Genomic DNA, 25591 nt, shown 5'->3' with positions numbered 1-25591 from the left:
TGCCTATTTGAACCATAGGGGTGTGAAATAGTCCAAGACAAAATCACAAGGGGATAAAGTCAATTTTGCCCATTAATTAATTAAAAAATGTGAACCTATGTTGATCCTATAGTTCAATATCATATAATCCAGTTGCAATACCTAGGTTGAATGTTCCATCCTAATTACTAATATATTACTATAATTTCGTAAATAATAGGTTGATATTTCATAAAAGGATTGGACTATCTTAAATTAGTTATCCAATTTGAGAGAGTATTTAGACTTAATAGACTCATATTTGGGCTGACCTTAGTGGTCTGAACTGTTCACATTTTAAGATTCAATGAGTAAAATATTCATATAAAAAATCAAGTTGATCGGTTATCAATTGTTATATGTTTGAATCACCTTCGTTGTAAAAAACAATGTACGACAATTATAATTTTAAGAGTAATCATTTATTTTTGTAATACAAATGTAATTTAAATATATAATTATCGATGTAGGATTATCTTATTTTTTAATATGAATATTCCACTTAATAAATAGTAAAAAGTGAACGATTCGGATTATTAAATTCAACGCTCTCTCAATTTGAAATAGCCAAACCCTTTTATAAAAATCATATACCCTTTTTAGCGAGATTTATTTATAAGGTTGTTTGGGATGTTTTAAATAAGTGTACTTTTTGACTTTTTATGAAATATGGATTGGGTATGGGTATGGGTTGGGTTGGGTTTGAAGTGATGTGGTAGAGAGATGATGTGACTTAAATAAGATGATGTGACTTAAATAGGATAGTGACTTTTTGAATTTTTAACTTTTTTAAGGGATGCCAAACAAGGCCTTAATAGACTTATAACCCAATAAGTCTACAAAGTTTTACAATATTTCAACAAGTCCCATATATTTAGACTATATTCCAATAAGTCATTTTTCTCATATTAGAATTGTTATGTAAACTATTTTACCCTTACAAACTTTTATTAAAAATATATATATATATATATATATATATATTATACCACATATCTAGAAGAGAAAATATCAATTCTTAGATATATTTTATTTGTGATATATATAAAACATTGTATATAGAATATAGAATATTATTATTCTTAATATTTTCTTTGCATCAATGAGAGAGATTCATTTAATTAAGGATGTTCCTTCACTATTATTTTGCATTAAGGTCCTCCATGGAATCATTTTTTGGAAGAGAAGGTTAGTTGTAGACAGATAATAGAAATGATGATGGACTTGCAACGGAGATGATGGTAAATCGGCGATTAACAATCAGTTTTTTTGCCACTGTTACACATAACTATAGTCACTTTGTCGATTTGTGCAATCACCAATATTGTGCAGTTTATTCACCGATATTATACTAGTATTGATTATATACATATTTTTTTAAAAATGTGCGTCAATATATATGAACTATTTGATGATTTTTTATATATTGTTTGATGATTTTTGTATATTGTTTATTATTATGCTTGTAATTTGAACAATTATTTTTTGTTGCTATTAAACAATCGGAATAGTCGAGTTTTTTTTTGTTCTTTCAATTTTGTTTCATGTTTTTATATTGTAATGTGAATATTCATATCGGTATAAATTTAGTTTTTTAAAAAAAAAAAAACTAGTTCTATGTTAATTGTGAACATTCACGTTATATTTTGGTATGAGTTTTTTAAAAAAAGTTTTTTTTTTTAGAAATTAGTTGTATGTTTGTTGTTTTTGTTAGTATGATTATTGGTTGAACAATTATTTTTATTCCCATTGAACAATTGAAATAATCGATTTTCACTTTTTTCAATTTTGTTTTATATTTTCACATGCAATGTAAATTTTCACGTTGGTATGAATTAATTTTTTTTAAGACTAGTTTTATGTTAATTATAAATTGTGAACATTCACATTATATTTTTTATGAGTTTTGTTTTTTAAAAAATTAGTTGTATGTTTATTCTTTATTGTGAACATTCATATTGTACTTTAGTATTTGCGTAATTTTTTCAAAAGTTAGTTTTATGTCTGCTATTTACTGTGAACATTCATATTGATTTTCGTTCAGATTTTTTGTTGCATTATTTTTTAAATTTTCACACTATAAAAAAGTTAAAAGTTCATAATTTGATATTTTCTCCGTGGAATAGGGAAGAGATTTTCTTCTTAAAATGATGGAGAAATTTTCTCATTAGAATGAGGGAGAGATTTTCTCCGTAAAATGAGGAACTATTATTATTTTTTAGAATAATGTTATATGTAGGGATGGCAATTTGAAACCGGCCCAACGGAGACCTGACCCCCCGACCCCGAATGGAATGGTTTTTCCCCGAAAAAAACTCCCCACGGGCCGGGGATGGTATTAAAAAATAAATCCCCGATTACTTTCGGGCCGGAGACGGTGATACCTTCCCCAGCCCCAGACCCGCCCCGGCCCCGTCCCCCGTCCCCGTTTCCCCGATAGGAAATCACAGATATAACCGTCCTATATATATATATATGTTTCCTAATGAAGATGTAAACAAACACTACACTAACAAATATTCTGAGTCAGAAACCCTGGCCTCCCTCTCTCTCTCAAACCCTCGCCTCCCTCTCTCTCTCTCAAACCCTCGCCTCCCTCCGATCTCCATCCCTCCTTCCGACCTCACTGCCTCACCCCGACCACACCATCACTGTCTCCGTCCGATCTGCCTCACGCCGATCTCTCTTCCTCCCTCCGATCGCCATCGTCCCTCTATTCCGTCTGAGCTCAGATCGTTGTCGTCGTCCCTCTAATCTGCCTCTCACTTTTGTCGCATCATTCTGCCTCACGACGATCTCTCTGCCTCCCTCCGATCGCCGTCGTCCCTCTATTCCGTCTGAGCTCAGATCGTTGTCGTCGTCCCTCTAATCTGCCTCTCACTTTTGTCGCATCATTCAACCATCTAAGCCTCTAATGAAGATGAAGAAAAAGATTTGTTAGATTTTTTTATTATTTTTTATTTTTTTACATTTGATGAATATAGGGATAATTTTTTAACATTTGATTAATATAGGGATAAAATGATCTATTTAGATCATTTTTTACAATTATTTTTTATTTTTATTTTTTATATTTTTCTAAATATAGGGATAAAATGATCTATTTAGATCTGTTGATGATTGTTTTTGTTGTTGTTTTTTTTTTTTTAATTTTAGCCAGGGAATTATCGGGGTTGGGAAAACCCGATCCCCGTTGGGGGACGGGAGCGGGGGTGGCGATAGGCTCCCCGTTGGGGATCGGGGACGGGGAGGGTGATTCCCGGCCCCGTCCCGCCCCGTTGCCATTCCTAGTTATATGCACCAATTGGTATACCAATTAGTGTACCGACAGATGATGTGACATAATTTTAGAGGCTTTGAGTTTTTTGTAATTTATATAATGGACAGAATCATAGTTTTAAAATGATAATATCATAACTATATTGGTACAGTAATTAGTATATCAATTTATGTATGTAGCACTACCGTATTTTTTATTGTGCATTAGTTTCAAAATAGAAATATATGCAAAAAATTAAAAAGATGATTTAATCATATTACATTAAACAAGATCTAATAGAATACTAAAAAAAAAAAATGAGCTAGACGGAATAAAACACTTTAAAAAAAATTATCAAAAAATGACCCATTTTTTACTCTTTAATTACTCATAAATTATACCTATAACAAATACGGCTTATCAAAAAATGACCCCTTTTTTTCCTCGTCAATTACTCATAACTATAATAAATAATGGCTCACGGAAAACTTATGGCTCAATGGGAACTGATGAAATTTTAAAAATGTTTCCACATATTAAAAATCTTGACACATAACTATGAATTCTTAAAATTTAAAAAACAAAAGAACAGAAATTCTGTTTAGTTTTGAATTTTAAAGATAGTTTTAAGTTTTTTATTTTTGATGAATTTTTTTTTTCACTGAACTTTTTTCACATTTTAGACTCTTTTATTTTTTATTTTTTAGATGCACTTAATTTAAATGTATTTAAAAATTAAAATATTTGGAAAGAAATCTAACTTTTTTTTAATAAATACAAAAAAAATATAAATTTATTTTTGTATTTTCATATTTCTCATACATTGTCATATATATATATATATATATATATTGTATTTAGTGAATTTTAAAAAGAAATAACAAATTTTGTACTTTTTAAATGTAATTTGATTAAGGGATTATTTAAAATGATCTAAATAAGTATACTTTTTGACTTTTTATAAAATATGAGTTTGGTATGAGTTGGGTTTGAAATAATATGATAGAGAGGTGATGTAACTTAAATAAGATGATGTGATTTAAATAGGATAGCGACTTTTTGACTTTTTTAGAGTGTCCCAAACAAGGCCTTAGTAAATTTAAAATAAAATTTTTTTATTTAAATATTAGAATATTCATTAAAAACTCAGATATATGAATTAAAGAATTCAAAATCAAACAGAATTATTGTACATATCCTTTTTTGTCCAATGGTTCTTCTCCATCTAAGAATTTTATTTTATTTTATTTTATTTTTTTTGGATTCAAATCTAAGGAGGTGTGCGTTCAAAAAAAAAAATCTAAGGAAGTGAGTTTTAGACATGGATTTATTTATGAGAATTTATTGTAGACCAATATGGGCAAAATTCATTGACCATCCAGGTTGAGAGGCGGAATTGGGGTGGTTGCTGCGCGGAGTGCACAGCAGCCGTTGTACCTGTAAAAAATCAAGTTAATTAGATATCGTTTACCTATTCATCCACTCACATTTATATTTATTTTAATACTTTAAATTACAATTGTTATTTATTTTTATAAATACAAATGTGTGAATGAATGAGTAAACGATATCCGATTAACTTAATTTTTTACAAATTATATAAACGATTTAAATTATCAAAATAAACCCCGAAAATGACCCAAATAACTGCACAGCAGTGGCGGCTGTGCACCCGCACAGCAGCCACCCCAATTCCGGTTGAGGCTTGACAGAGAATCTAAACAGATCTACTCCTCATTCTTCTCGAAGGTGAGTTTCTTTCAAAGATTTCTCTCTCACTGGCTCTCTCTCTTTTTCTCTCTGAGTGTGTATGGAAGAGAGAGAAGTGGCGGTAAACAAGGGCATCACAGAAAGCACTCAGATTCCTCGTCTAAAATGGTGCAATTCTTACAACTCAGACAACATACACCTACACGAGGCAAGAGAGGCAAGTCCGATACCAGGTAAAAATAGATATATATGTATGCATATGTAGATACAGAGAGAGAGAGAGAGAGAGAGAGAGAGAGAGATCACTACATAGGTTGATTGGTGATTGAGTTTGCCCATCAACAACATAAACCCTAATAATAATTACTGTTTTAATGGGCTGAAGTGTGGATATCCCACCAGTTTTAGCTTTAATAAAGATTTTGACCACCAGTTTTTTATTTATTTTTTTTTGTATTATCTTGTATAGATCAGATAAATAACACCCAGAAAAAAAGAAGAAAAAAAAAAAGTGAGAGAACAGAATAATCTTCAGAAAACTGCAAACTATCTGTCTGTGTGTGTGAGAGTTTTTTTTTTTTTGATCAGCAAAGAAAAACTGCAGACAATAGACGAGGGAACCCCCCAAAAAAAAAATACCTATCAAGAAAACAGAGAGCAAAAACATCAGCAAGCAAACGCCCATAATGAATTAAAAAGCCCTAGAAACAATATTGATCTAATGAATAACAAAGTTCAATTACAAATCATCCATGTTAGCAACCTCAACACCATCTTCAAGGGTCAAAAATCCTCTCTGTGTTGTGTGTGTGTGTGTGTGGGTGGGTGTGTAGAGGAGAGACTTAGGAATAAGCAAGGTATTTCCTTCTCCTATGAAATCCCACATTTACACTATCTTTGGGGTTCCCGAAAAGAAAAGAAATAATTATTTAAGTTATAGGAGAAAAAAATATTGTGATTTTTTTCTTTTTTATTTAGTTAAATTTTATTAAAAAAAATATTTTATATTATATTATTAAAATAATCTTTTTTATATTTTGTCAATCATTTTATTTTTTCTATTTTTGTAGGAATAAAATTAATATTATAAAAATATAAAAATTTGTTAGTTTTTTTTTTCTCTAAATCTCTCTATTTTTGAAAAGATTGAAAGTGTGAGTTATAAAATAAATATGTTTCTCTCCGTCTCTATTATTTTTCTCCATTTAAATTATTTAAACTAACAAGAAAAATACATATCACTCTATTTTTTTTTTTTCTAAATTACTTAATCCAAACATAATGTCAGAGACACACAGTAACATGAAAGACAGCTAAAAGAGAAAGCAAATAAAAAGATTGAAAGGTATCTGCAGAGAGAGAGAGAGAGAGAGAGAGAGAGATTAGGGAAGCTCCGGGTATCTGCACACGGTGAGAGATTAGGGAAGCTCCAATAATGGCAGATTACCAATGGATGCCATAATAAAACTGTTACATTTGTCTTTAATGATTGCTCCAAGTTTTTGGTGAGAAGTGGGAAACATGAAACACCCATTAGGGTACTGAAAGACCACTCAATAAATCAAACAATGGTACAGTCTTGTCATGTGGTTCATTTTCATTTCATTATCTAGTGCAGATGGAAGGGCACTCTTTTTCTAGGGTTGAGTGTGACATAGTGCAAACAAATATAATTGCAATCAACAGGTATGTACTATATGTGCGCTATGTTCAATGTTCATGCACCCAATTCAAAGTACTAATCCTTATCTTTTCTTTTCTTTTCTTTTGGGTTCAACCGTCAGGGAGTGTTTAAATCTGCTTACACCCATCTCGATTAATTTTTTTTCAAATTCGATCAAAGAAAGGCAGGTCATTTATGCACGCCGAGATTAAAGAATTCATGAAAAATTATTTTTTCTCAGACTAACTTTAAGAATTAAATCATGAGTAATTGTACGGAGAATATACCCACCAACCACTTCGGACAACCCTTAGGGTCAGTCCTTGTCCCTTTCAGTTTGCGGGCTCAACCACCTCTAACTCCTTTAATGGAGGACCACACAAAAAAAGTCATATCTATAGGATAATTAGAATGAGGCCAACATTATGAAAGGCTAATGTTAGTAAAGCAACATAGTACATGACTCAACTCGAATGTTTAATGTTCATGCACCTAACAAGTAGTTGTCAATTTACACAGGGAGAGGTCTAATTTTTAAAAATTGTATAAAATATATCCGACATTTTGTACCATACAACATGACTGCACTTAAATTTTATCATCGATCTCATGGACTATTATAGTATAATGACTTACACAATATGCACTTCTAAGAGGATAAAGGATTTTTCTCAACGGGATAGCTATCCGCTTATTTATCTTAATTTTAGTGAGATTGTAACTAAATACATATTGTGAAAAAAACAAAAAAAAAACAAAAACAAAAAGAAGAAGAGAGAAGAAATTAATGTCATTGTTTAACAGAGAAAATGCGAGTATTGTTCAAGTAAAGCTCGAACTTATCTAAATTTAAACAAGCCTACAAGGAGATAGCCCAATGCAGACTTTAGCTCACAAGCACTCATGTCCATTTGTATTTTGGTCTGTCAGGTGATTACGAGAGTGAAACATGAACACAAGGAATTCTATCAAGGAACAAATCTAAAAAATTAATGAGACCAATGAGAGAACATAAAAGGAATACTCAGAAGCAATAACAAGAAACAAAAATAAAATCAGAAATGAAAGGGGAAATAATTTATGAAATAGCGTGTCTTAATTGTCACACCCGCAAAATTTAATAATGTGAATCCATACATACCAAAAGAGAGTTGTTTTGAAAATAGAAACAAAGCCATGTTGAAAATATTTTAATTCCGATAAAAAATACTTACTTGGGAGTGCTGTAATTCCGCTTTTCGGCCAATGCTTTGATTTATGATTTATGACCGTCCCCTTGCCTTTGTTGCCAAATTCTTCTGCAAAAAGTTGCACAGTGTCACCTTCCATTTCTCATTTCTCTCGGACAAAGTGGTGATACACTTCAATATGAATAGTTATTAGAAAATATTTTTCTTAGCACGTAATAGAACGAAATTGTTATTTTGTTGCTTAAAAAAAAAATAAAAAAAAAATAAAAAAAAACTTTATTAATAATAATCAAAGAACAATGCATATGATTATCATCAATAAAAAGTGATAAAGAGTATCACAACATAACTAAACGATCGCATCTATGTTAATACCAAAATATCATGCCCAATCATATGCTAATACAATCCAAAGTTGGTAAGTCACCAACCAACAAGGCAAACACAATTACAACTTAAGCATTGAAAAACCAAAATACTAACAAATGATAAACTAACAGACAAACCCAAAGTACCCCCAAATAGTCTAAATGGTTGCTAGCAAAATCATTAGCCTGCTTAATGCCTATATATAAGCTACAGGTAAAGGAAAGGAGGGGGTTTTCTGCAAAAGAAGAATTTATTCATATAAAAAGGATGTACTAGTGCACGAAACTTTCGCTCAAGCAGGGTCTGGAAAAGAGTTGATATAGGCAGCTTTACCCGCAAGCGGAGAGGCTATATAGTTTATTCATGTAATTGAAAATATAATTTCACACACCCAAAACATCCCATATTACATCTACCCTTTAGTTAACTTTTTATTGCAGTCGTGGACATTGATGGATTTACTGTTAAATTCCAAAACTTGCTCATGAATCACACTTAAATCAAATACCCTTCTTTGAATAAATGATTTAGAAAAACAGTAATTTGTGTGTTTTGATTGTTTTATTTTTATTTTCATCAGTGAAAGCCCTATTTGTGAAAACAGAATCAGAATTGTAACAGTCAAGTATGAAGCAGAAACCCAAAAACAGTATTGTAACAAAATAGAAACAATACTATTAGAATAAAAGGAAATAGAAAACAAAACTTCTTATACTAAACAGAAACACAATAACACAAAAACTGTAAAATAATAGAACCCAGAGATTGGTCAAGGCTAGTATTAAATACTATGTTTTAGGACATAATTCGTCTCTCTAGCAATGGTGCTTACGAATTTCTTGAACGTCTGCCTTGCAAAAGATAATGATCTAAATTACATAGATGAAACACTACAATATGCGTTTGGCGGCAAACCCAAATAATGTTGCATTCTCTTCGTAAAAAAAGACTATGAATCATATGAGTGACCGGGAAACTGATGAAATGAAGGGAATAGAGGGATGGTATTTATAGCAGAGTCAATGATTGGTTTATAGAACTATTTTGTCCAACAGCAAATCATGGAACAAAAAGGTAAACAACTTAAAACAAATTTTGTCCAACAAATAAAATACTCAAATAGGGTCAAACCCGATCAGTTTTCAATAACCCAACCCAACTTGATTAGGGGACCCGTAAAGACTACGCATGAGACTCTCCTTGATTTTGGATCAAGATAATCACAAATCATGCATAAAAATAATTTTTTCTAACAACTTTATTGATGTACTTGTATTGTACTATGCTTGTATCGTTCCTCATTACGTCAATAATTTTATTTAAAATTTATTGGCATTGCTGATTATCATAAATGATGCAATATTGCACTACGCTTTTATCCTTCCCCATTACATCAATAAATATTTTTTTTTTACCAATAATAAAAATAAAATAAAAAAATTCTCAGAGTTGCTGATTATCATAAATGACACAAATGTAACTCAATGCTCCTACATCAAGTTTACTCCATTTTGAGTTGTAGCTTCACAACAATGCTTTATGACAAAATTTGAAACATCCATAAAATGATAAATAGCTTAACATATATATGGACTCTGCATATTGTAAATAAGTAGAAGTAAAAGAAATTATCAAAATATGAAGGCCTAAGTGCATTGGTACTTTGGTGTAATTAAAAAGTATGATCTTATTAGCACGTAAAAGTAACACCCTGTCCCACATCGGAAGTTATCAGAGCGGACCCATGCACACAACCATGTGGGCCACTTATTCTGGGCTGGCCACGAGCTTGTCGTGGTATTCTGATTGATTATAGACCCTCGCGAGGACGCGAGGATTTATAAGTGGAGGAGTTTGTAACACCCTGTCCCACATCGGAAGTTTGCATGGGTGATCTTGGGCATATATAGCACCATAGCACCACTACCTTGCTACTAAATAACTTGGACTTAAGCTTTTGGGTATTGTTGGTCAACTCACAAGTTATTTGGGCCAGCAAGTAGTGGGGCGTTACAAACGATTGAACTTATACTTTATAATTACTTTTACTTATTCTCATCACTTAAAAAGACCGACTTCATAGCTAAGATCACAGGACGATAAAATTATACAAATACAATTATCAAATCAATTTGATTTTTTTTTTCAGTATTGATCTATACACTGAAATTTAAAAGTGCATTGGTACTTTGGTGTAATTAAAAGGTATGATCTTATTAGAAGTAACAATTATGATCTTATTAGAATCTAAAATACCGATTAAACTTATTCTTTATAATTACTTCTAGTTATTCTCATCACTTAAAAAGACTGACTTCATAGCTAAGATCACAAGACGATAAAATTATATAAATACAATTATCAAATCAATTTGATTTTTTTTCAGTATTGATCTATACACTGAAATTTAAGAAAATGTACCATATAGATTATTGTTGTAGTATTGTTGTAGAATAACTGGGTTCTTGAAGGAATATCAAATACGTGAGAGATTGAGGATCAAAGCTAGTGAAATTGAGGTTATAACAGACTAGTTTCAAAGATTCTTCTCATGGGACTTTATGACACGACTTGGTTGGCTACAAAAAAATATTTTCAAGATTTCAGCTCACTACCAAAATATTTAAAAACTCTATATACTATACTAGTAATTAGTAATATAATTTCAAATTAGTATACTTTGTATCTCCAAAATTTTAGTAGTTACTACCCTCAAAATTATGAAAGTTCACACCCCAAATTATTTACATAACAATTTTTTTTTTAAATAGTTTGTAAATCGAATTTTATCAACTAATGATCCCTTTTGTTTGCTACCATGTTATTTGCTGTATTTTTTGTATGGCTTAAGATTACTTATATATATACATATATTTTTTGTATTGACAGAAATAAAATTTTAAATTTCAACAATACTTTTCTTTGATTAAAAGTTATTTGTCTTTTTCTCCAAAGTTGGAATCCTGAATCTGTCCCACTTTGTGTGTGTGAGAGAGAGAGAGACCATGCTTTTGGACTTCAAGTAGGCTGAGCAGCCCAGAAGAAAGCTGATCAAAGGTGTTTGAAGGTTTTCAGCTCAATAGCCCATAAAAACAAAATATGTTGTAATAATTTATTTAATAAGACAAATTACTAATAACTTCTAATAATTAGACTTAATTTTCATCAAGTTCTAGTAAAAATAAATTATAATACAATCGTCGCTACATATAATTTTTTGTGACGATTTTTTACATATTTCGCTAAAAAATGATAATTAATGACTTCTTTCCACGATTTTTTAAATTATCGTTAAAATATCATTAAAATTTACAATTAGTGACATTTTTCTATGACGAATTTTTCATACTGTCGCTAAAAGTTAAAAATTAGTTACCTTTTTTTGTAATGATTTTTTTAAACTGTCGCTAAAACTTATAATTAGTGACATTTTTTGTGATAAAATTTTTAAACTGTCATTGAAAATTAACCATTAGTGACTTTTTTTAATAGTATATAATAAAAATGTCATTAATTATCATAGAACCTATTGAACAATAAATTAGTAGGACCTACATGTAAGTTCCCCTAATTAGGGTAAAATGTCATATTTAAATTATAATTATTTTGTTTTTTTTCTCTTGTAATCATCAAATTAACTATAAAAAGAGCCCATTATCTTTCCAAATACAACTTTTTAAAATTATGTTAAAATAGTCAAAAAGTAAACTAAAATAGTTAACTTTTCAAACAAACTCAGAATTTGTCCATACATAGAATTTTTTTAGGGAAATTACATATCAATGGGAAGACAAAAAATATTTACAAAAAAGTGATAAATATTATAAATATTAATAATTAAAATTATAAATTTTTTCATTTTTTTATAAATATTTTCTATCTTCACAACTAATGTATAATTCCCCCATTCTTCTAACTTACACGGCAGAAGAAACTGATAAAAGAAGCTGAATTTATAGCGCCATCATGCATTTCCTTTACCATTTTTGACCATGTATTTTGAGTTACAATACCATATATTTCAAGTTGTGATCCAATCATATTGAGTTACTATACTTTAAACAATTTAAGGAGTCAAACTTGGTGAATTAGGATGTCAATAACGAAGATTATATCATGTTGTAAACTAATAATACTTCATTCGCCAAGAAGAGCACCTCAAAAAAAAAAAAAAAAACCTTAAATGTATAAGCCACATTATAAAGGCAAAGTTACCTCACTAATAAATTTTTATATGTTACAAAGTAATTTCTAAAGTTTAGTATAATTTTGTAGTTAAGTTTTTTTGAAAAAATGGCTGGTAGCTCGAAAAAAGTGGCCCGATTTTGGCTCGAATCGCAAAACGACGTCGTTTTGTGATTCTTTTTTTTTTTTCTTTTTCTTTTTCTTCCTTTTCTTTCTTTCTTTTCTTCTTCTTCGTTGAAGACAAGATAAGAACAGAGGGGAAGAGGAGGAGAGAGGGAGAAAGAGAGAGGAGAGGAGAGAAGGGCCTCTCTTGTGCCTCCTCCGCCGCCGATCGTCGCAGCAGCTCCGATCGTCGCAGCCCCGCCTCCTCCAGCCCGATTTTGATGGCCCCCTCCCCGCCAGTTCTCCTCCTTCCTCCTTCTTCTTCTTCTCTGAATTCGAACCAAATTCGAGCCTTCGAATTCAAGCTACGAATCGGAGTCGATTTTTTTGTCACAAAATTTTACAAGTCATATTTAAATATAATAATTTAAGCTATTATACTAAAGTTTAACTAAAATATTATAATAAATTTTAGGAATCACTTTATAGTATATGAAAACTTATTGGTGATGTGACTTTCCCTTGATGATGTAGCTTGTCCACATAATAATATTTTCAAGAGACTCTTTAAATGAGACATGTTGATTATTTTAGCTACCGTCATCATATTTTAATCACTTCAATGTATTAGTAATTTTAACAAAAAAAATTTAATACTAGATATATTTCCTTAAACAGTTTGTGCTAATAAGATAGCTAAAATATAGAGTAACTGAAGTATCTAGATTAAAAATTAAATATATATATATATATATATATACTATTTTTATATTTTAACTAACTTAAAAAAAATGTGATTGGAGGTGCTCTAAGTTGGGATCTTCCTTCTGGAATGCTCTTCCCGGTAGATGAATTATTATCCTTGATAGAATTAAATGTATTTTTTTTTAATTAAATTAAGGAATGTATATACTTAAAAAAATAAAAACCCTCAGCCATTTTGGGACCCACTAAAAATTTCCTAACCAACACTTCTATCTTCTATAATCAATCATCGTGATCTGATCGTTAACCTTATCTTCAGATTGATGTGATTAGTTTTGAGAAAATACGAAATCAGTTTTATAAATATTAATAATTAAAATTTTATTTTTTTATTAATTTATAATTATTTTTTTAAACTCGCACTGATATGTATTTTCTCCATTATTTTTCAGTCATTCGTTGAAATTCAAATATCAGTTCTCACATGGTGGGAAAATTATATTTTACACTCAAATAAAATTATGCCGTGTTTTAATTCAAAGTTTACTGATTGATAAAAAAAATTATTGGTGTTTTAATTTAAAGTTTACTGATTGATAAAAAAAAAATTATTGGTTAAAATCTATCATTTTTGTCTTTTTTAAGAGATAACAAGTTATGAAGACCACTTTAATAAAAAAATTATTCTAAAAAATTCATGCTAAAAAAATAACAAATAAAATATAATTGATTCGAATATGTGAATGGTATGTGTAATAATTTTACGGTAATGATACATCCCACTAAAAGTGGTGCTCTAAAGCACCACTAATGAGTTGACAAGCACTTTAAATAAAAAAAATAAAAAAAAAAAGACACAGGCAGTGGGCTCCGTCCACTGCCCACATCACTAGTGGTGCTTTTAGAGCACCACTTTTAGTGGTCTCAAGCATTATTGATAATTTTAAGGGTAATTATAAAATATAAAAAATGGCCCTTATAACAAAATAAATTTTAATTTTAATTTTATCAATTTTAAATCTTAATCTTTTGAGTTGTTTTTATCTAAATTATATATCTATTTTTTGTTAGGTAAAATTGATGAAAAAATGATATATTAATTATTAAACTCAATGTAAATATACATGCAATGTCTAATGACTAAAATATTATTTTTTTGTCAGTTTTACTTAATAAAAATAGATAAATGATTTAAAATTAAAAACAAATCAAAAATTAAAGATTTAAATTGATAAAATAAAAAATTCAGAATTTATTTTGTTACAATGAACAAACATTGAGATTTTTTTTTTTTTTTTTGGTGGTAATTATGCCTAATTTTAAAAAATGATAAGTCTCCTTATTATACACAATCAAATAAAAGGTGTGTGATTAAAAGGGGGATGTCAAAAAAAAAAAAAAACATATTAACTATTCATTAACTGAATTTGTTTATGTTTAACTCGAATGAGTATGTTCTTAGGAAAAGGCAGGAGACTCTTTTTGAGGAGAGACTAATTGGAACGAATTCGGATTAAATATATTTGGTGGATGTAATGGTATTAAAAAAAATTACAAAAAAATCATAAAGAATATAAATATTAATAATTATAATTATAATTTTTGTTATTAATGTATAATAATTTTTAAACATGATAATTTTCCCTAATAAATCAAATCCACCCAAATGTCCTGATTCTATTGCAGCGTGGGCAGATTTCTACCATCTATTTGCCCTTGTTTGTGCATCACATCAGCTTCAATCAATCGAGATTTGCAGCTAGTGGACAAAACGATCGTTTTGTCTCTTCAGACTAATATATAACATTTTATAGAAACGAAATTATATAATTACTGTAAAAAATTTACAAATAATACTAAGAATATGAATGCAGTGGCATACGGTTATGATTTCTCATTTGAATGAGAAAAAAATTTAACATCCCTTGTCAAGTGATGTGAAGAAAGAAATGATTATGATTTTTTATTTAAATGAGAAAAAAAAAATAATTATGGTTTTTCATCATTATATTTAGATAAATAAAAGAGGACAACTTAATTTTTCACCTATCTTGTTTGTAGTTTCGTTTGGGATGTGGATTGACTTTTTGATTTTTTTTAGTTATTTTAGCATGCAGTTAAAAAGGCTCGTTGGGGACAGACTTTTTGAATTTTTTATTACCTTAGTGAGAAAAAAAATAAAATAATTATGATTTAAATGTGACATTTTGTCTTATTAACTGTTTAACTTATTTTATCTTTTCGTGATTAAAATAGCCAAAAAATCTCTCAAACCCACATGCTTAACGAAGGCTATAGAGGGAAAAGGTCCCGTTTGGTATAACTATTAAAACAGATTATAAATTATAACTTAATAGATTATAGATTATGACTTTAATCAGAAATTATTAATCTGTTTGGTGTAACTGTTGGATTATAGATTTAAGTTGCTAAGTAATTTTTGTTAAACAAGCTGTGAACTAACTTTTTCAATTAACTTTTATTTTTTGTTATTCACTACTTGTCTACATTTCTTATAAAAAATAATAATAATATTTTTTTTTTTAAATTAAGAGTATAATCGTAAATTAACATGTCCACAGCAGAAACTGACAATCAAAAGTAAAGGGTGAGCAGCTTCTTAGAATCAACTTTTTAAAGTTAAAATAAGTTATTAGAATTAAAAGTTGTTTGAAATAAATTTAACTAAACAGTTCAAAATAACCTTTCAAAAGCTAAAAACTATAAGTTGGTTCAAAAAATCCCAAACAAACACAACAAAATAAGAGAAAAGAAAGGAAAATGTTTATTTTACCAAAATAACCTTTCATATTAATACTTTATATTTTTTCATAAAAATAATTTTGATATTTTAAAAAACTTTCGTGAAACCCAATATCTTTTTCACCAAATCTTATCACTTTTTATGAAAAGCAAAACAGAGATTTAGTAAGAATCATTTTCTCACTATCTCTTGTTATTTCTCACCGTTTTTCACCTAATTAACCATTTAAACTAATGAAGGGATTTCATATTCTCACTCTATCTTTTCTTAAAGAGAGTGTAATTAAATCTTGAACTTTTAGTTTAACCAAATAAAATTATCTGACTTTCAAAATCCCCTCTATCCCTTTTTTTCCACTCGTATCCCTTGTTCAACATCAAACATTAGTTTCTCCTAACAATTTAGTAGTCACACTTTAGAATTTAATAAAAGGGGAGGTCAAAAGTTCAAACTGATAAAGTATTAGTGAATCTTTTTTAGTAGTGTTCTCAAAAAATAGTTAAAAATTAATTTTTTTTATCTTTTTAAATTTTTTTTTTGAAAAAAAAAATTATATAAAATATAAAAAATGATACGACTCAAAATAAATTAAAAATTGAAAAGTGACTTTTAACACTATCTTTATAAAAAAATAAAAAAAATCCATTGTTCAACGTCACCCTTATCTCTTTTTCTACTCATTACATTTCTCTATCTACCGCCCCACTTCCTTCATTAAAAAGGTGGAGGGAGGGAGACAATAGCGAGTAGCTGTGGAGATTGGAGTCGCCATGGAAAGGGAACTGGGAGAGTGGAAGTGGCTGTTTCATTGTAGTTAAATGCCTGGTAGAATTGAGATGGATGCATATAGTTTTTGATAAAGGGTGGATATAATTTGATGGGAAAATGCTTGGGACCCCAGTGAGGGTGCTGGGGATGGGATCGGCTGTGATTAGCCCAAAAAAACTGTTTTTTTTTTTTTTTTTTTTTTTTTTTGTTTTCCATCAATGAGAGGTTGACACGTCACTAGGTGCCACTGGAGGTCACCCCACTAGGAGTCGGGGTGCCACTGGAGGTCACCCCACTAGGAGTCGGAAGCATTGTTGTAATTTGATGTGGTTAAAGTGCATGAAAATTGAGTTCGATGTCAAATTTTAAAAGTGAATTAGAGATTGCCATGTGTTACATTTTTTCTATAATAATGATATAGAACTTTAATTCTAAATTTTTAAAGAGAATTTTAATGATGTGGTAAAAAAAAATAAATAAATAAATAAAAATATAAACACATACATCATACCACATTTAAATTTCATTCTTTATTACATTATTAAAATTTTCTTTAAAATTTTAAAATTAAAACTCTCAAATATAGAGCTCTCTTTATTTATGTGTTATTTTTTTTTAATAGAGTTCAAGGTATAGACAACCCATAATGATAGAGTTCAGCACGTTTACCTTTAAATTCAGTGAGCAGTTCATGGAACTTCGTCAAAGTGGGCCCCAAGATGATTAAACATTCTGAAAATGATTACGGAGCGTTTTAGCAAGCTAGTAAAAAATCAATTTTTTAATTTTTTGATTTTTTAAAAAAAAATTAAAAAATCACAAAAAAAAAAATTAAAAAATTAATTTTTTATAAACTTTTCAAAACAACCCCATATAAATTCATTACTCTTTTAGAGGAACACTAGAATATGATTTATGATTTAAATAATTTAGACCCGTTACACGTATGGATTAGGGCTAAATTAATCAATAAAAAATAATTATTTTAATTAATTATTTTATTTTTTCATAATCATTAAACTATTAAATTAATTTTAAAAAGTCAAAAATTATTTCAAACAAAATTTTTTTTAGTCATGCTAAAATATCTAAAAAATAAAAAAATCAAGTTAAAAAAATTTATACCAAACGGGCCGATCCCAATTGTTTGGGATGCAAGATTTAGCTAATGGGTCCGTTTGGGAAGAACTAAAGTGGATTTTTTTGGCTATTTTATTTTAGCCACAAAAAATAAAAATCACATCCAACATCCAATCCATAATCATTACACTCTTCTCTCACAAAAAAAGTCAAAAAGGCCAAAAAAAACCCTTCCCAAATCAAGTTTTTTAACCCAGACTAAAATAACCAAAAAAAGTCAAAAAGTCAACCCACTTCCCAAACGGAGGCAAAGATAAAAAAAAATGTTATTTTAACTTATACGACAAAATATTAAGTTCCAAATCATAATTATTTTATTTTATCTTTTCACAACTACTAAGCCTCCGTTTGGAAAGTGGGTTGGCTTTTTGACTTTTTGACTTTTTTGGCTATTTTAGCCTGGGCTAAAAAGCTTGGTTTGGGAAGAACTTTTTGGCTTTTTGGCTTTTTTGACTTTTTTTGTGAGAGAAGAGTGTAATGATTATGGGTTGGATGTGATGTTTTGTTTGTTGTGGCTAAAATAGCCTATTTTGTCTTTTGTGGCTATTTTAGCCCAATCTTGCTTGCCAAACGAACCCTAAATCAATTGCAAAAGCTCGTTTGGAAAATTGACTATTTTGCTTTTTAGCTATTTTGTGTTTGAAAAGTTGGTTAACTTTTTTTTTAGTTAATATGATGATTGTGAAAAAAAAATATGAAATGATTATAATTTAAATGAAACATTTTGTCTTATTATTATTATAACTTATTTTGTTTTTATTAACTATTTTAGCCTCCAATCCGAAATCAGGTCCAAAAAAAAACCATCATCATCCCAAACATAATTTTTTTAAGTTAAAATAGCCAAATAATTAAAAATCAAATTTAAAAAAATCATCACAAACAAAAGCTGAATCTTTTCAACATGACCATTTTGAAATCTTTAACTATTTAACATGCAATCTATGATTGTAGTTCCAAAACAGGTACATCTATTTTATATGTTAGGGATTCTCTGTCTGTCTCTTTCACTTTGTTTCAAGAGAAAATTACAAGACAGGTGTACTTCTTAGAAAAATAATTATATATTTATATAAAACTTCATAATTTTAAATACTAAGTTTGTAAAATTTAACATGAATTTGTAATAATTTTTCAAAAATTTCATTGATTTGTTATTTTCCCTTGTTTTAAAATATGACGAGTCCTGCAATTTGGTAGGTAAAACTAATTTTAAAAAATTTCAAAAATAAATTGACATTTACTTTTAAAATAGAAATTGAGAGTTTTAATTTTAGAGTTCGAGTGGAATCCACATGTGACGTGATGTGCGTCTGTTTTTGTTTTTTTATTTTTCTCGTCATATCATTAGAGTTTCAAAATTAGAATTCTTTACCATTGTTGTAAATAATATTATGTAACTTCATTAAGATTAATGAATTAGTTATTTAATACACTTATGACTTTTAAATTTTATAAATGATTTTAGAAGTTTGTTGAAAATTAACTTTTTAATTTATTTTGTTTTTTAAAAAACGTAAAGAGGTGATATAATCTAAAAAAGTCAAAAAGTCAAAAAAAATTTACTTTTAACTTTATATTGTTTGGTAAATAGCAAAAGTTTGATTTTTTTTATTTTTTATTTATTTTTATGAGCTAGGTTTTCTAATTTTTAATTTTTTAACTTATTTTAAAGAATAAATTAATTGGTTATTTGGATTTTTTTGATGTTTTTAGTAATGACAAAACTTGTTTGGTACAAAAGTGTTTTACGTACTAGGAAAATCTGTGGTGTATTCTTTCAAGTGTGTATATATCTTGTTATGTATCTATGGTGTATCCTTTCAAAAGTGTGTATATAAATTGTCATCAGTGGCGGAGGGCGCATGTGATCAGGGGGTCACGTGTCTCCCTGAATTTTTTTTTTTTTTTTTTTGCAAATATAAAAAAAAAATTAAAATTAAAAATTAAAAAAATATTATTAAAGTGAAATGTCAATGACATTTTAAAAATTATGAAAACAATAACGATTGTTTTGATTAAAAATAAAGAGACTATTATAAATAAATCATAATAACTATGAAAATTTTTTAATGTAACGACGATGTCATTATTAGTGATATACGAGTATAAATAATCTCACTATAAAGATATGAAATTTATTAAATTGTTAGTTACATTTGACATGTGAGGTTAACTCTTTATGCATTTATTTACTATTAGTGGGTGATGTTACATACCAATGATGACGTGGTATTACCATTATATAGAATTTTTAATCAAATTTTGTATCAAAAAATAATTTATCATTATATAATTTATTTTAAAACTTATATCCATATTTTTTTTTTGTATTATTCATGATACACTAGTTACAAATAAATTTTTTTTTTTTTATGTTTCCTGAAATCAATCGTAAAAAATTTACATGAAATATTTTTGTAAAAATTATTATAATTAGTAAATACCCACTCTAAATTAATTTTTTGACTCCGCCACTGATTATCATGTATTTTTATGGTATATATTATATATTTTTATTACACATTTTGTGATTAAAAAATCTTTGTACCTCAAAATGCATAACATTATGAAAAAAATCCGTAACATTATTATAAAATATGTAATTTTAGTTTTTATTAACAAATTATCATAATACTAAAAAAATATATAATATTTATTAAAATAATATGTAATAAGGAGCATATAGTACATATATTTTATAAGATATATGGGTACTAGGTTAGATCATCTCTAATGGTTCATCAAATAGAGCATAGTATAAAATGAGGGGTCACTGCGGTGGTGTCCCCTGCTATGCTGTTCAAAATGACACCGTTTTTTTTTTTTTTTTTCTTTTTGAGGATTACATTAACTTCTTATTTCTTGCCATAAAAAAAAAAAAACATAATGAGAACATGAAAAAAACAAAAAAAAAAGGTGAAACTGTGTCCCTTCTTCTTCTTCGTCGTCTTCTTCTTCCTTTTTTCTTTCTTTTTTTTTTTGTGGTAATGAAATAAGAAGTTAATGTAATCCTCAAAAAGACCAAAAAAAAAAAAAACAGTGCCGTTTTAAACAGCACAGCAGGGGCACCACCGCAGTGACCCCTCATCCTACTTTTTACTATTCCAACAATTCATCAAATTTAAGATTTTTCAAATCTTTTATCAAACCAAGGATGTTGATGCCTTTCATGAAATTATTATTCATTGTCGTTAAATTTTTACCATTGAATGTCCCCCTCGAATGATCGCTTCAAGACAAAAATTTATACTAGCCAGTCAACCGATGGTTTGACGAGACTCAGTTGGATCACTTGATATCAAGAAAGCTTCTATTCAAATTTGGTCCCAAAAAAAAAAAAAATGACCAGTTGGAGATGCCCTTAAAAATTATTTTTTAATTTTTAACCTATTTTATTTTTTTATACGTTTATTCAATAAAAGTAAAAAAAAAAAATCAAAAATTAATTTTTAACTTACTTTTTAAAACAACCCATACTATAGCATATGAATAGAGATTGAGAATTTTAATGTTAGAGCTTTAAAAATAATTCTAATGATATGGCAAGGAGTTAAATTCATATATAATATGATGTGATGCGTGTTTATATTTTTGATTTTTTTTTCTCTTATCACATATTCACAACTCTTTTTAAAATTTTAAAATTATAACTCTATTATTATTTTTCCGTTTTAACTTAACGATAATGTTAATGTCACGTCACTTGTTTCATTATTGTCACATCACTTGTTTGATCATGTTCATATGTGAAATTCGAAATTACTTCGATAATCTAATTTTATTTATTTATTTATTTTGTTGAATATCGACGATTACACTTTACTATTTAATTTTTATAGAAGACTTAAAAGCTTAAATAGAAATAGAAACATTAATACTATATATATTTTAGAAAATAATGGTATTACATATATCAATTTTAATTAATGTATCAACACTAATTATGATATTATTATTGACCTTCACTTAGGTCAAGTTTGGCATATGGTAAAAAAGTCAAAAAGTCAAAAAGTTACTCAAAAAGTCAAAAAGTTAACACTATTTATCAAAAGTCAACAATTATGGCTGCACAATTTCCAATCCGAATTTTTCCCTACAAATTAATTTTTACAATTTTTTATTACACATTTTTCTATACAAAGTCAAAAAGTTAACTCAAACATCTATATTTTCTTCTTCAATTTTTAGTCTAAAAAGACAAAAAGTACACTTATTTAGGACACCCTAAACAACCCCTTATTATACAAATTATAAATATAAAAAATATCTTAAATTATGTCACACTATCAATTGGTACACTAGTTAGTACACTAATTAGTACGTATACCATTATTTTTTTTAAAAATTACAAATAAATAACCTTTGAATTGAGACAATTAATTACAAAAAGATGAGAGGTTGGCCAGTAGCTGAAGAGGGTAGTTGAAGGAAGAGAAAGAGGGAAGAATGAGGAGGGAGAGCTTGAGAGGCAAATTGTTAAAACAATCATGTTATTACTTTCTTTTCTTTTTTTGTTTTTCTACATTCATATGTATTGCAATTAAAATTGATTCTCCTTTTTGTTTCAAGTTTCTATTTATATTTAATTTTCTTCATATTTTTTCGGTCTCCAGGAGAGATCCCCAGCACCCCCCCCCCCCCCCACCTCCACGTGGGGGGCTGGTAATGGCCGAAAATAAAAAAATAAAAAAAATAAAAAAAAAAACAATTTTTTGGGCCAATAGGAGAAGACCCCCAGCACCCCAGCTGGGGGTCTAAGGCATTTTTCATATTTTTTTATGCAAGTATTATTTAGTGTAATAGTAAAAATTGGGCAGAAGGAAATATTTGAATATATTAGTCAAAAATCACTCTGTTTAAATAATAAGAGAATTCTTTTAAAGGTCTATAAAGTAAATGACATATAATATTTTTATAATAATAGAGATCCTTCAACATTTTTATAAAAAAAATTCGACAAAATTTTTTTTTGCCTCAACAGAGAGAAATTTCAATTTTCACAAAATATGATTACAAAGAAATTTTATCGAAAGATCTTAACTAATAAAAAAAAAACATATTAGACCTCTCCTACTAGTCAAAGTTGAAGAGAGATATTTCATTAATTTTTTCTAAATAATATTATATCACAATTACACATGGCTTTAGTTTTAATTTATTTTTCTTTGGTTTGTATCTTTTATCACCGTCTGTAAGAGAATATCAATCCTTTGTATCGTATGCTTCACAGGGTTTGAAAAACAAAAAGTACTTTTCATTGATTTTTTAAAATTTTTGTTTTTGACATTTTTAATAATTTTTATTGAATTTATTTCATTTAAAAGAAATTTTAGTGCCTTTAAATATAGAAAACCCTAAAAAAATTTAAAAAGATTGGCAAAATATTTTTAAAAAATTAACTAAATACCAAAAAAAAAAAAGAGGTTAAAACCAAATGTCAAAAAGAATTACAAAAGACCTTAGTTTAACGCTGGTAACGAACTAAACGTGATTTTTTTTTTTTTTTTTTCACATAAAACCCGGGATTTTTAAATTGATATCTATCTTAATCATGAATCCATCAATACTAATTTGTCTATTAGAGAAAAGAATAAAGATTGATAACTCTAATTTTAGAATTCTAAAAAGAAAGATTTAGTGATGTGATAAAGAGTAAGACCCACATGTAATGTAATGTAATGTAATGTAATGTATGTGCCTGTGTTTTTGTTTTTTTTTTCTTTTTTCTCTTATCACATCATTAGAGCTCCAAAATTAAAACTCTTTATCATTGTTATTATTTTTATCAAACTAGTTTATATTTTATCAAATTAACTACTTTGCCCTTAAAATGGAAATTTTTAGATATGTCTTCAAAACCAGTAAAATTATTTACCAAAAAAAATTTGTCCATATCTTTAAAAAATTGATATGTGGTGGTGCGTGTTGCAAGATCCAGATTTGCAATTAATCTCAACCATAACTATAAGATTGGTTTTCTGGATAAATTCTCTGAACGTTTAGTATTGTTATTTCAAAATATTCTACAATTATTTGAGAACATAAATACTTGATAATAGAGGAGGATCCTTAATAGTTCTTCTATACGTGTACATAATCAAATACAATAGACTCAAAAATTTCGTAAGATTTATCTTATGTGAATGAGGCTATGTTTGGTATGAACTTTTTGGGGTAAAATAGTCCAAAAAAATAAAATAAAATAAAATATACTATAAAACTAATAAGACAAAATGTTATATTCAAAACATAATTTCATTTTTTTTCTCACAAAAATAAAATAAAAAAAAATAAAAAAAAACTAAAAAGTCTATCTCAAACAAAGTTTTTTAACCCGGACTAAAATAATCAAAAAAAAAAAAAAAACCCAAAATGTCAATCCACGTTCCAAAGGAAGGCTGAATTGTGTCTAGTTAGATTCTAAGAAGAGTTTCAGATCAGTGCAAGTCTCAAAAAATAATTACAAATAAATGATAAATTTTATAAATATTAATAATTAAAATCATTAATTTTTCCATAAATTGATAATAATTTTATAAAATTACCATTAGATTTTATGCACTTCCAAATTTTTGAATGCTCTTCTAGATGTATAACATCCAATCAGATGTAAAGTCTTAGGTCTCGTTTAGAAATTAGTCACTTTAGTTGAATCTTAACGAAAAGATGTATAATAAAATAAAGAATTTTTTACTAACAATCTATCATCCCAAACAAGGCCTTAGTAAAGACCCACCTCGGTCATATGAACAAATTATGTTCAGATTTGTGATCAGATTTTATGCACTTAAAAAAAAAAATATTTAGATCCTTAACCATATTTATATATACATATGTATGAATGCAACATTTATTTTCTATGAAATGATGTTGGTAAATGAGAATTTTATTTGTTGGGATGAGTGGTTTTAGAAGTTTGTTTAGATATAATTAAACAAACATAAAGTTCCAAGACGTATAAGTAAATGCAGAGAGAGGATTAACAATAGTACAAATGAGATCAATTTATTTATTTTGGTGGGTTCTGAAGATTTTATTCAGAAAAAACAAAAAACAATACACAAAACATAAAAGTTTCAAGATATAAAAACAACCCCAAACGGCGAGAGAGAGAGAGAGAATGGAAAATGTTCCAAAGTAGGGTTTAGACAAACCTGGATTGCAACTTTCTTTTCCTTGCACGCATTTTCCTGGAAACTTTTTCCACCAAAAGAAAATTTTGGAACACACCCAAGAAAGAGCAAAAGGAACAGCATAGTTAAAAGAGAGAGAAGGCAAAAAGGTAGACATACCATATACAGTATATAGATATATTTATGTATATATATATAGTACTGAGCTAGCATAGCAAAAGTTAAAATAAGTTGTAAATTGTGATAACTAAGTGAGAGGCCTCAAAGGTCAATAGACTAGCAGAAAGCAAGAAATCCGGAAAAGAAAGATCACAAAAATTAAATACAACCTATTCCTATTCCTATTCCTATTACCACTTTTGCTTACACATGCACACCACTATAATTTTTTTTTTTTTTCCCCCTTCAGTTATGAAATTATTAGTATAATCGTATTAAATTAAAAAAAAAAAGTAAGATAAATTAAATTTATTTACCTCACACTATGATGATCAATATCATCACATTACTACTGTCACTCATTATTGCTGCCACCACTCTACCAACACGCTACCACCTCCACCTTCATTCCACTGCCATCAC

The 25591-nt window shown here is 28.2% G+C and overlaps 1 long non-coding RNA gene across 7 annotated transcripts in view; it reads right to left on the bottom strand.

Annotated features, from left to right (window-relative positions):
• The window catches only part of LOC114309206 (uncharacterized), a 62713-nt gene extending 37513 nt beyond the window's left edge, over positions 1-25200 (bottom strand). The window contains exons 1-3 of one of the 7 annotated variants that reach the window (XR_014357205.1): positions 9042-9190; positions 7865-7948; positions 2153-2929 (exon numbers count right to left, since the gene is read on the bottom strand). This is a non-coding gene — a long non-coding RNA (uncharacterized LOC114309206). Of the gene's footprint in view, positions 1-2152; positions 2930-4411; positions 4715-4933; positions 5187-7315; positions 7574-7700; positions 7949-9041; positions 9300-25030 lie in introns of those variants that run through there. The other 6 variants (XR_014357204.1, XR_014357200.1, XR_014357203.1 and 3 more) reach the window with 6 other exon arrangements.
• Between the last annotated feature and the right edge of the window lie 391 nt (positions 25201-25591).

This window comes from Camellia sinensis, chromosome 15 (assembly GCF_055761805.1).
Source record: "Camellia sinensis isolate YWXY chromosome 15, ASM5576180v1, whole genome shotgun sequence".
In the NCBI taxonomy this organism is placed as follows: Eukaryota; Viridiplantae; Streptophyta; class Magnoliopsida; order Ericales; family Theaceae; genus Camellia; species Camellia sinensis.
This window is presented reverse-complemented; position numbering and strand designations above follow the sequence as displayed.